A 12,521-nucleotide genomic window follows, 5' to 3' on the forward strand; every position below is an offset into this window, starting at 1 on the left:
TCATTATACCTGTACATTACACCTGTACATTACACCTGTTCATCACACCTGTTCATTACATCTGTTCATTACACCTGTTCATTACACCTGTTCATTACACCTGTACATTATACCTGTTCATTACACCTGTTCATTATACCTGTTCTTTACACCTGTTCATTAAACCTGTTCATTACACCTGTTCATTATACCTGTTCATTAGATCTGTTCATTATACCTGTACATTAAACCTGTTCATTACACCTGTTCATTATACCTGTTCATTACATCTGTTCATTATACCTGTTCATTACATCTGTTCATTATACCTGTTCATTATACCTGTTCATTACACCTGTTCATTATACCTGTTCATTACACCTGTTCATTACACCTTTCAGTCAGCTAGTTTTAGTGAGTGTGTACGTGGACACGCACATCGACACAGGCAAACTCTCTGTGTTGACCTGTCTCCTCCGTGGCGATGCCAGCGTGTGGTTAAAAAATCATAAACTAATTTGAAAAGTGGGGGGGACACAAACGGGATTTTGAAAAGTGTGTGTATGTGTGTGTGGGGGGGCATGTCCCCCCTGTTACGCCCCTGTACACATGTGAGGGTTACAGTCCAGGCAGAGCTCACTGAGTGAAGGACATCAGGGACTAACACACTCCATTGAGTGAATTCCTCTTCCTCTGCCACTTGTGTGTGAATCCTTCACTCTCCACAACGCAAAACAGACTTTAGGAATTAATTTAAGGCACGTCAGATTAGCACTTGAGAACTTTTGATAGAGCGAAGGACAATTTCAGGCTAATGTGAATTGATAATGTGAAATAATATCAATTTCAGATAGACAGCAGCAAAATTAATATGTACTGTTGTAATGTTGATCATTACTTTAATAATTGTCTTTTATGCATAAACATGAGTCTGCTTGTCATCCATTGCTGAGAGAAAATGCGTGGACATCAGGGACTAACACACTCCATTGAGTGAATCCCTCTTCCTCTGCCATTTGTGTGTGAATCCTTCACTCTCCACAACGCAAAACAGACTTTAGGAATTAATTTAAGGCACGTCAGATTAGCAATTGAGAACTCTTTATAGAGCGAAAGACAATTTCAGGCTAATGTGAATTGCTAATGTGAAATAATAATATTAGGCTATGATGCATGATAAATTATACATGATTATTATTAACAGCAGCAGCAGCAACAACAATGATGATATTAATAATAATAATAATAATAATAATAATAATAATAATCATCATCATCATCATCATCATTATGCATTGTTGTGACACTTCCCCTGCCCTTTCCTTGGTCTATCTTGACTGTTTGACCTGGTGCCACTGTGGCTGCAGGAGGTGAAAGACCATGGCAATTTACCCCTTGACCCTTTACCCCCATATCTGATTGGAAAGTACTCCCCGACCCCCTCCTTGTCCCCATTCCCCATTATCAAGATTCCCTTGTAAAACTGCTCAGAGAAGTGACAACAGGAGTGTGCAAGGTGCTGAGAGAGGATTTATTTGGAGAAGATCAGTGCACAGAAGCCAAGCAATATTTGGCAGCAACATCTGCATCCACAAGCACAGATCCAGGAGTATCAATTTCCAGTACAACTACCACAACAGCAGCTCCACAACTTCAGAGAAAGTGGCCCATGCAGACATCTATGGGGACATTTGTTAAAAGACCAATTCAACAACTACAGAAGAGCATAATTGATGACCAGCCATTTTCCATTGGTGAAAACAGGGGCTCTAGAGCTTACAATGCAGCACTGGACCCAACATATGTACTACCCAGCAAAGGTACTATATCAAAAAGGATGATGCCAAACCTGTATGCCAAAGTCAGAGAAGATTTGAAAGAAAAGATTAAGAACATTTGTCTAACAGCTGACTGCTGGATATCAAACACAACCACCAGCTACATGTCTGTGTTATGTTATATATTCATGAATTCAAATTACACTCAAACTTGTTGGACTGTTTTGTTGTGACAGAGCAACACACAGCAGATAATTTAGCACTAGAATTGAACTCTGTGGCAAATGAATAGGGGATCGAACACAAGATTGCTGCTTGTGTCACCAATAGTGAGGTTCTGAAGTGGAGTCATGTGAGATGTTTTGCACATCATCTGAACCTTGTAGTCAGAAATGCAATTTCTTTGCTATACATGCACACTGTGATACAAAAAGCTAAAAACATTACTGAATATGTGCACAGAAGCCCTGTGGCCTCTGCAAAACTGCAGGAGTGCAGCAGCAGATGGGACAGGTCCTACTGCGACCTAAACAAGACATGGCAACTCGCTGGATTGCAACATTTTACATGCTGGAGTCCCTTGTTAACCCACAGCTGCCAGCCTTAACTCCAGAAGAGTGGAAGACTGTGAAGGAGACTTGTGAGGTCTTAAAACAGTTTGAGGAAGTCACTGTGGAGATGAGCTCTGAGAGGTATGTAAAAAATAAACTGTAATTATATCATATACTTTCTAGTATGCACACTGTGTGATTTTCTGTGTGATAAGTCCTGTTATTTCTGCAAGAGTAAATAGTGGCTCTTGGAAAGCTGCAGTTGCATTACATAAACAAAATGCACAACTTGACCAACAGTTTATTATTTATTTCTCCCACAGTACAAAGGCAATTTTAATGGCACGAGGCCTTCAAAGGATCATTGCACACAAGCAGAGAAGCCTTGCATACAATGATACAGTGCAAGAGCTGGTAAACTGTCTGGGAGCTGAACTGGATAAGCGATTCAGGCTGATTGAAAGGGTTCATGAGCGTGCAGATGCAACTCTTTTGGACCCAAGGTTCAAAAAGCATGCATTTGTAAGTGAACGGAATGCAGAGGACGCTGTGGGAAGAATGGTCTCTGCAATGACTAAAATAGCAACAACAGCACCGGCCACAGAGGAGGAGAGTTCCAGTGCTGCCACTGGCTGCAATGAGCCTGTACCTCAGGTGTGGGCTGATTTTGAGGAGAGGGTCACAATCCTGCGACTAAGAATACAGAACCCTCATGCCGAAGCAATGCTGGAAATAAAGTGGTTTTTATCAGAGCAACTAATCCCCCGTACAGCTGACTCCTTAGAGTGGTGGAGAATTAGAGCACCTGTATATACAAATTTATCCACTGTGATAAAAAGCAGACTTTGTATTGTAGCCACCTCTGTGCCCTCTGAAAGTTTGTTTTCTAAGACTGGGCAAATTATAACAAACCTCCAAAGTGCGTGAGCTGAAATTCTTAAATGCCAATTTATAGGCAAGGCACTTTATATATATAGTTATACTATGCACATTTTGCATTTTTGTTCAGTTTGGTTGTTTTATTCCTTGTTTAAGATACTTATTTTTATTCCATTTGGACACTTTTACATTTAACATATTTAATTTTTGGTTAACATAAGTGATTTGCACATTTTTCATTTTTATATTTGTGTTAAAGTGTGTGTGTGTATGTGTTTGTGTGGCACTTTAAAATAAATGTTTGTTGCACAGGTATCGTAAGTCTTGATTCTTTTTAATTTACACAGGGACATGTTTATCGTCCCTGTCAGTGGGGGAACAAGCGCACATTGCGCCCTGGGGCAAACATGTGTTCGGTTGGTTACCCACCATGCAATAGTCAAAGATTTTCTAAAAACTTTGCCATTACTATTACATACACACCATAACATTATTGACAAGTGACATAATTATTATATCGTATAATCACCTGCATTAATCTCACCTCAATTACTATAGGGTGAAAAAAAAATCCAGCACTACTTCCCAGCATGATTAGAGTTTGTACAGGAAACGAGGGCTATAAAAGAAATACTGACTCACTGACTCAAAAGGAATCACTGAATCGATTCATTTCAGTGAGTGACTCGACGAAGTCTTTAAAAAGAATCATTTTCACCACCGCTACTCCTACCCGTATTCTGTAAAAATCCCGCATCCTGTGCGCGGATTGGCCAGACGTGTAGCGTAGTCCTGCGCAACAATTGGTCAATAGATATCCGGTTAATCCCTCCTCTACGCTCGGATTTGCTGATTTAGGGTACAAGCAAGGTGCTGATTGGACAGACGGGAATGCATGTCATTTTGATTAACGGTGGCAGTAATTAAATGAATTAAATGTAATTAATCTATTCATTTATTTATGTATTCATGAATTTGATTATTTATTTATTTATTTATTATTACTACAGTTGATGAGGACAGATGCAGAAATTGTGAAGGTTAGACACTATCATTCTATAACATTTCTATAACGCTCGTTATTCAAGATGGCGCCGCACGAGTTGGAATTGCCTGGGAGACCCTTCTTAGTCTCACCCGGGACTCAATGTTCGTACCGGACTTCTCTACGGGCAGAAACTAGAGATTCCTTCAGAGATAGTGAGAAGGAGAAGAGGCTGCAGAGCAGGACTGAGAAGCAGGGAGAGGAAATGGAAATATAAACTATGTTTACCATCTGTTATCATGGGAAACGCCCGCTCCCTCCCCAGTAAGATGGATGAGCCAATGGCACTCGCCCGGCTGCAGAGAGTATACCGGGAGTGCAGCCTTATGTTTTTTACTGAGACGTGGCTGAATGATAAAGGCAAGGAAGGTTGCAGGGCCGGATGGAATTAGCCCGAGACTGCTCAGGCACTGTGCTGACCAGCTATGTGGGGTGGTCAGGTTTATTCTCAGTCTCAGCCTGGAGAAGGTCCCAATGCTGTGGAAAACTTCCTGTGTTGTTCCAGTACCAAAGACTGCACACCCCAGGGAACTGAACCACTTCAGACCTGTTTCCTTAACCTCCCACCTGATAAAGACCATGGAGAGGATCATCCTCTGTCACCTCCGTTCCATAGTGTGCACAGTGCTCGACCTACTGCAGTTTGCATATCGGCCCGGCCTCGGTGTGGACGACGCAGTGATCTACCTGCTGCAAAACGTGTTGTTTTATTTTTGGATTCATATCTGCGGATTCGCCACATTAGTAGCTTGTGTATTGGGAGAAGAACTTGGCAAGAAAGTTTGATAAATAAATGTTTCTAATAAAACTGCTTAAGAATTCTCACACACAGAAATAAAAATGTATACAAGCATATAGATCAGTAAAAGGCACTCACTGGGTTTATTAATGCTTTAGAACATCTTATGTATTCCTCTATTTCTCAGTTTTAAGGGATTTCTTATTGATGATTATTAAAAATGTGAAATGTTTCGAAAGCAACAAAACAACTATTATGTATGTAGTTAGTTTAGTCTACAGCGGACATGCTAGATAAAAGCATATTTATCATTTAGCATATCATGAAGATGAGCTTCCTGTCCTAAGCAGACTGATAATTCTCGATCCTTTCCAGTAGTGCTTCTGAATATCCAGGTGACTAGTACCTGTTAAAGAAAGATTAACTAGTGAACAAATAACACACATAAGATACACATGAATCAATAATACACATAAGTAGAAGGTGATTGTTCAATTTCTTTTCATGAATAAATGTTCATTAAGAACAGTTATAAACCTGACTATCTCCTCGGGGTAGCAGGCGTTAATGGTGTTGATGTACTTCTGCGGAGCAGAACCGGGCTCAGCTTTAATTTCCTGCACCTTCTTCAGTCCTCCGCTGCTTACAAACAACCTCCGAGCTTTACTGTCATGAGGAAGAACCTACAGTACAGGACATGAAACCAACAAGACAGATGATTCCTTTACACAGCCAGCCTTCAGTAGGAAATGCTATGTGTTAGGACCGAGTTGTGTTGATATGGGTGTTTTGGTTTCTTGTTTCTGTTGCAGGTTTTGGTGATCGGGGCGTGACTTGAGGTCACCTGATGCTCATCATAGCGCTTACTTAACCATGGTGTGAGAGTTGGTCGAGGCCGCTGCTCCGCTGTTGCTTGGGCAGTTTGCCAGAGCTGCGCTCCAATCTTGCAGCATTATGTTTTGTTCCGCATCCATTCACTTACATTTTATCTTGATTTAATTTACTGATACTGAGGTCCTGAAAATGTTATTTTGGTCAGATTTTTGTTATAATAAATATTATGTTTAAAGTTATTCTGCTGTGTCGTCTCCCTTAATGCTACATGTTTGAGCCAGGTGTGTAGTGGGGAACCTGCAGTGGACCTTCCTGAACAGACAGACAGACAGACAGATAGAGCTTGCAAATAAACAAGTGAAGATAAATATGTACATCAATAAATAAATGTCAGAGTGTGCATAGAGAAGTATGTGCAAGTTGTATTTAAAGCAGATAAAGTGTCAGGTGTAATTATAAATTGTGCAAAAATGTGTGCATTATGTACATTGTATGTACAGCAGTAACAGAAATAATATACAAAGTATATACAGATAGTATATAGTATATGAATAAATATATTATATATATATATATATACACAGATGTAATAAACTAGATGTAATCTATGAAGTGGACAATATGTACATTATAATTAAATTACACAGAGAAAATATTATAATTATATTATAGCAGAATGTACAGGGTGAAGCAGAACTGCAAGGTGGTAAGTGTATTGAGACATGAGTGTCCTAGCACTGTAGTGTAGTTCAGAAGATTTATGGTTGTAGGGAAAAAACTGGCTCTGAACCTGCTGGTTCTGGTGTAGATGGACCTGTATCTCCTCCTGGATGGAAGGAGGTTGAACAGTTTATGACTCGGGTGGGAGGAGTCCTTGATGATTTTGTGTACTCTGTGCAGACATCTGCTGTGGTGAAGAGACTCAGTAGGAGGTAGTTGGGTACCAGTGATGCATTGGGCAGTTTTCACAACCCTTTGCAATGATTTCTTTTCACACACTGTGGAGCTGCCATACCACACTGTGATGGAGCTTGTCAAGATGCTCTCAATAATGCAGCGGTAAAAGTTGGTCAGGATCTTGGGGGATAGGTGAACTTTTCCGAACCTTCCGAACCAGAGTTGAGGTGTTCAGATGCCAGGACAGATCCTCAGAGATCTGGACACCCAGGAACTTACATCTGGAGACATGCTCTACTTCAGACCCATTGATGTAGATAAGGGAGTGTCTGCTGCTGTTAGATTTCTGGAAGTCAACGATGAGTTCTTTGGTCTTTGTGGCATTGAGGGTGAGGGTGTTCATGGAACACCATGCTGACAGGCTTTGGATCTCCTCCCTGTAGGCCGATTCATAGTAGTTGCTGATTCGGTGGTAACAACTGTGGTATCATCTGCATATTTGATGAAGATGTTGGAGTTATGCTGCAGAACACAGTCATGGATGAACAGGGAGTAGATTAGATTAGATTAGATTCAACTTTATTGCCACTGCACATGTAGGTACAAGGCAACGAAATACAGTTAGCATCTAACCAGAAGTGCATTTTCGCAGTGCAAATAATTTGCATATATAAACAGTATATAAATAAATATAAATAATTTGCATATATAAACAGTATATAAACAGTATGCAGAAGAAGGAAAATACAATGAGTGCAAATGAGTGCAAATGATTATAGGTGGTGCAATAAAGAAGGTATTGTCACTGGGCTCAGCACACAGTCTTGTGGGATGCCGGTGTTCAGGATGAGGGTTGAGGATATGTGATTATCCAACCTTACAGATTGAGGTCTATTTGTTAAGAAGTCCATAATCCAACTGCATATGGATGTGCAGATACCCAGGTCACTGAGCTTAGCGATCAGTTAACTAGGGACGACTGTATTAAAAGCAGAGCTGAAGTCAATGAACAACAACCGAATGTAGGTGGATGAGAGCTAGATGAACTGCAATGGAAATAGCATCCTCTGTTGACCTTTTCGGGTGGTAGGCAAACTGGTGTGGGTCCAGTGTAGGTGGGAGACATGCTATGATGTGACTTAGAACCAGCTTCTCAAAGCACTTCCTAACAATGGGGGTGAATGCAACAGGGCAGAAATCGTTCAGGCACTTCGCAGAAGAATGCTTGGGCACTGGTATGATGGTTGTAGTCTTCAGACATGTGGGAACAGTGGCCTGGGCCAGTGACAGGTTGCAAATGTCAGTGAAGACTTGCACCAGTTGGTCAGCACAAGTCCTGAGAACATGTCCGGGTATGACTTCAGGACCAGCTGACTTACGTGGATCTACTCTGCTCAGTGCTGAGTGTACCTCTGTTGTGGAGAGTGATACTGGATGATCAGCCGTAGAGCAGTCAGCATTTCTGGTGTGTATGACGCCTTGGTCGAAGCGAGCAAAGGAGTGGTTGAGCTCATCTGGGAGGAAGCCATTGCTGGTAGGTAGAGACTGTATTGTAGTTTGTGGTCAGTGATGGTCTGGATGCCTTTCCACATGCATCTGGGGTTGGAGTTGCAGTGGAAGTGCTCCTCGATGCGCAGTTTATGTGCATGCTTGGCTTTCCTAATGCCCCTTTTCAGGTTGGTCCTGGTTCTGCTGCAGACTTCTGCATCACCGGATTTAAAAGCAGCATCTCTTGCTTTCAGCAAGAGGTGGACCTCAGAGTTCATCCATGGCTTCTGATTAGGAAAGTGTTTCACATGTTTGACAATGGTGACCATGTCAATACACATGTTGATATGGTCCAATACAGATGATGTACAGATGTTGATGTCTGTCTGTGCACCTGAGGTGGCCTGTGAGGCAAACATGCTCCAGTCAGTGTCTTGTAGCTGTTGCTTTAGTGAGGAAATACCCCTCTCTGGCCATACCTTCACCGTATTCACTGATGGTTTCACACGTTTGATGAGTGGTGTGTATTTGGGTAGCATGAACACAGAGAGGTGATTAGATCAGACCCAAGTGGGGGAGGGAAATGGCCCTGTATGCCTCAGCAACATTAGTGTAAACATGGTCCAGTGTGTTGTCCCCTTTAGGAGTGCAGGAAACATGCTGATGAAATTTTGGAAGTACATATCTTAAGTTGGAGTGGTTGAAGTCCCCCGCAAAAATAATAGCTCCACCAGGATGTGCAGCCTGTTGCTTGCTGATAGCTGCATGCAGTTCTTTCATAGCAGCCTTAGCATTAGCATCCCAAGGTAAGCTAAGGCTGCAGTCTTAACAATGGCTGAGAATTCTCATGGTACAGTAGATAAAAGGGTCTGCATTTAATCATCAAATACTCCAGATGAGCTGAGCAATGACTTTCAATTACGGTCGAGTTTGTGCACCATGATTTATTAACATAAATGCACAAACCTCCACTCTTGAGCTTACCAGAGTCCACTGCTGACCTGTCTTCCCGGAAAACACTGTGTCCCTCTAGCTCAATGGCGCTAGTATAGAATTAGACACTATAATTCTATAACATTTCAATAACTTTTAGCCTAAAAGTCACTTTATTTCGTTTGACATTAGTCCTCATTGTCACGTCCGCCTTCTCCACTTACCAATCACTGAACTGAACTTGTAGCCAATCATAACGCAGGGGCGGGGTTTGTATGAATGTTTGTATGTATGAATAGGCATAAAATAAACCGCATCTGTATAATGAAATAGCAGGAAAATGCACACGTGTTGTCAGCATTCATTGTAACACTTTCACCATTCTGAAAACGTGTTTTTTTTTTGTATTGTATTGTATTGTATTGTATTGTATTGTATTGTATTGTAAAATGTATTTTTGGATTCGTTTCTGCGGATTCGCCACATTAGTAGCTCGTGTATTGGCAGAAGAACTTGGCAAGAAAGTTGGATGAATAAATAATAAAAACACACACACACGAATAAAAAAAGTATACAAACATAAATAAATGAAAGGCACTCAATGGATTTATTAATGCTTTAGACATCTTAACATCCTCCATTTCTCAGTTTTAAGTGATTTTTTATTGATTATTAAAACTAAAATGTTTTGAAAGCATCAAACCAACTATTATGTACAGCGCACTCCACAATTATTGGCACCCCTGGTTAAGATGTGTTCTTAGGTTTTTTAGTAAATTAATTTTTAACCAATATAGAACCACAATGCAAAAAAAAGAGAAAAATCCCTCCTCCATCATCCCGTGCCGAAGAAGTCTCCAGTGTCCTGTCTTAATGACTACAGTCCCGTTGCACTCACACCCATCATCATGAAGTGCTTCGAGAGGCTTGTCATGAGACACATTAAAAACCTGCTGCCACCTTCAATCGACCCCATGCAGTTTGCGTATCGTCCAAATCGCTCCACAGACGATGCCATCAGCACAACCCTCCATCTGGCCCTCACACACCTGGACAATAAGGACACTAACCTACGAATGCTGTTCATTGACTTCAGTTCAGCATTCAATACGATCATTCCTCAGCACTTGATCGAGAAGCTGAGTCTGCTGGGCATCAACACCTCCCTCTGCAATTGGATCCTGGATTTCCTGACTGGAAGACCTCAGTCAGTCCGGATCGGGAAGAGCATCTCCAGCACCGCCACACTAAACACTGGGCTGTGTGCTCAGTCCACTGCTGTTCACTCTGCTGACTCACGACTGTGCAGCAATGCACAGCTCCAATCACATCGTCAAGTTCGCCGATGACACGACCGTGGTGGGTCTCATCAGCAAGAACGACGAGTCAGCATACAGAGAGGAGGTGCAACAACTAGCAGCCTGGTGTAAAGTTAATAACCTGTCTCTGAACGTCGACAAGACTAAAGAGATGGTTGTTGACTTCAGGAGAACAAAGAGTGACCATTCTCCACTGAACATCGATGGGTCCGTCGTGGAGATCGTCAAGAGCACCAAATTCCTTGGTGTTCACCTGGCGGAGGACCTCACCTGGTCACTCAACACCAGCTCCATCACCAGAAAGGCCCAGCAGCATCTCTACTTCCTGCGAAGGCTGAGGAAGGCTCATCTTCCACCTCCCATCCTGACCACCTTCTACAGAGGGACCATCGAGAGCATCCTGAGCAGCTGCATCACTGCCTGGTTTGGGAATTGCACCGTCTCGGATCGCAAGACCCTTCAGCAGATAGTGAGGACAGCTGAGAAGATCATCGGAGTCTCTCTTCCCTCTATTATGGACATTGACTTTGACTTTGAAATGAAGTACAATTATTCAGTGGAAAAAAAATATCCCACATTAAGAATTTTTTTTTTTTTACATGAAATCATGTATGGCACAATTATTGGCATCCTTGATGTCCATATTTCATACAACCCCCTTTTGACAACAAGACAGCACTTAATCACCTCCTATAACATTTCACAAGATTGGAGAATACAGAGAGAGGGAACTTTGACCATTCCTTTTTGCACAATCTTTCCAGATCATCCAGAGTCCTGGGTACTCTCTTATACACTCTCCGCTTCAGCTCAATTTTTACTGTAGTTTTTACAGTTGATCAGAGTATCCAGAAATTTTTATTAATAATTCATGACTTCCTGTTTCCCTGGGGTATAAATATGACGTGACACAGAGGCCTATTTCTTTAATCCACTCAAACATGGGAGAGACAAGAGAACACCTCATTCAAGTAAGGCAGATGTGTGTCGACCTTCATAAGTCAGGCAATGGCTACAAGAAAATAGCCACTCGCCGAAACTTGCCCAGATCTAGTCAGAGGAATCATTAAGGAGTTTAAAACAACTGGAACAGTGACAAACAAGGCTGGACGAGGACCCGAGTTTATCTTGCCACCATGCACAGTGAACTGCATCAAAGAGTGGCATCTTGGGGTCACAAAGTCTCCATAACAACCATCAGACGCTATCTACATGCCAACAAACTGTTTGGGAGGCATGCAAGGAAAAAGCCTTTTCTCACCTACAATCACAGCGGTACTGAGACTTCAACTGGGACCGTGAGCTTTGGTCAGATGAGATGAAGATAGAGCTTCTTGGCAACAAACACCCTAAGTGGGTCTGGCTTAAAACAGAAGATGAGTATGAGGAAAAGCGCCTCATGCCCATTGTGAAGTATGGTGGAGGATCTGTGATACTGTGGGCCTGTTTCTCTTCCAAAGGCCCTGGGAACCTTGTTAGAGTGTATGGCATCATGAACTCTTTGAAATACCAGGACATTTTAAATCAAAATCTGATTGCCTCTGTCAGAAAGCTGAAGATGGGTCGTCATTGGGTCTTTCAGCAGGATAACCCAAAACGTGTGGCGAAATCTACACAAAAATGATTCAGCAGACACAAAATCAAGCTCCTCCTATCGCCATCTCAATCCCCAGACCTCAACCCAATTCAACCCAAAACCTGTGGAGTGAGCTGAAGAGGAGAGTGCATAAGAGAGGACCCAGGACTCTGGATGATCTAGAAAGATTGTGCAAAGAGGAATGGTCAAAGATCCCTCTCTCTGTGTTCTCCAATCTTGTGAAATGTTATAGGAGGAGATTGAGTGCTGTCCTGTTGGCAAAAGGGGGTTGTACGAAATATGGACATCAGGGGTGCCAATAATTGTGCCACACATGATTTCATGTAAAAAAAAAAAATTTCTTAATGTGGGATATTTTTTTCCACTGAATAATTGTACTTAATTTAAAGGAGGAATTTTTCTCTTTTTTTGCATTGTGGTTCTATATTGTTTAAAAAAAATGAATTTATTAGAAGCCTAAGAACACATCTTAACCAGGGGTG

Source organism: Hemibagrus wyckioides, linkage group LG23, assembly GCF_019097595.1.
Source record: "Hemibagrus wyckioides isolate EC202008001 linkage group LG23, SWU_Hwy_1.0, whole genome shotgun sequence".
Classification (NCBI taxonomy): domain Eukaryota; kingdom Metazoa; phylum Chordata; class Actinopteri; order Siluriformes; family Bagridae; genus Hemibagrus; species Hemibagrus wyckioides.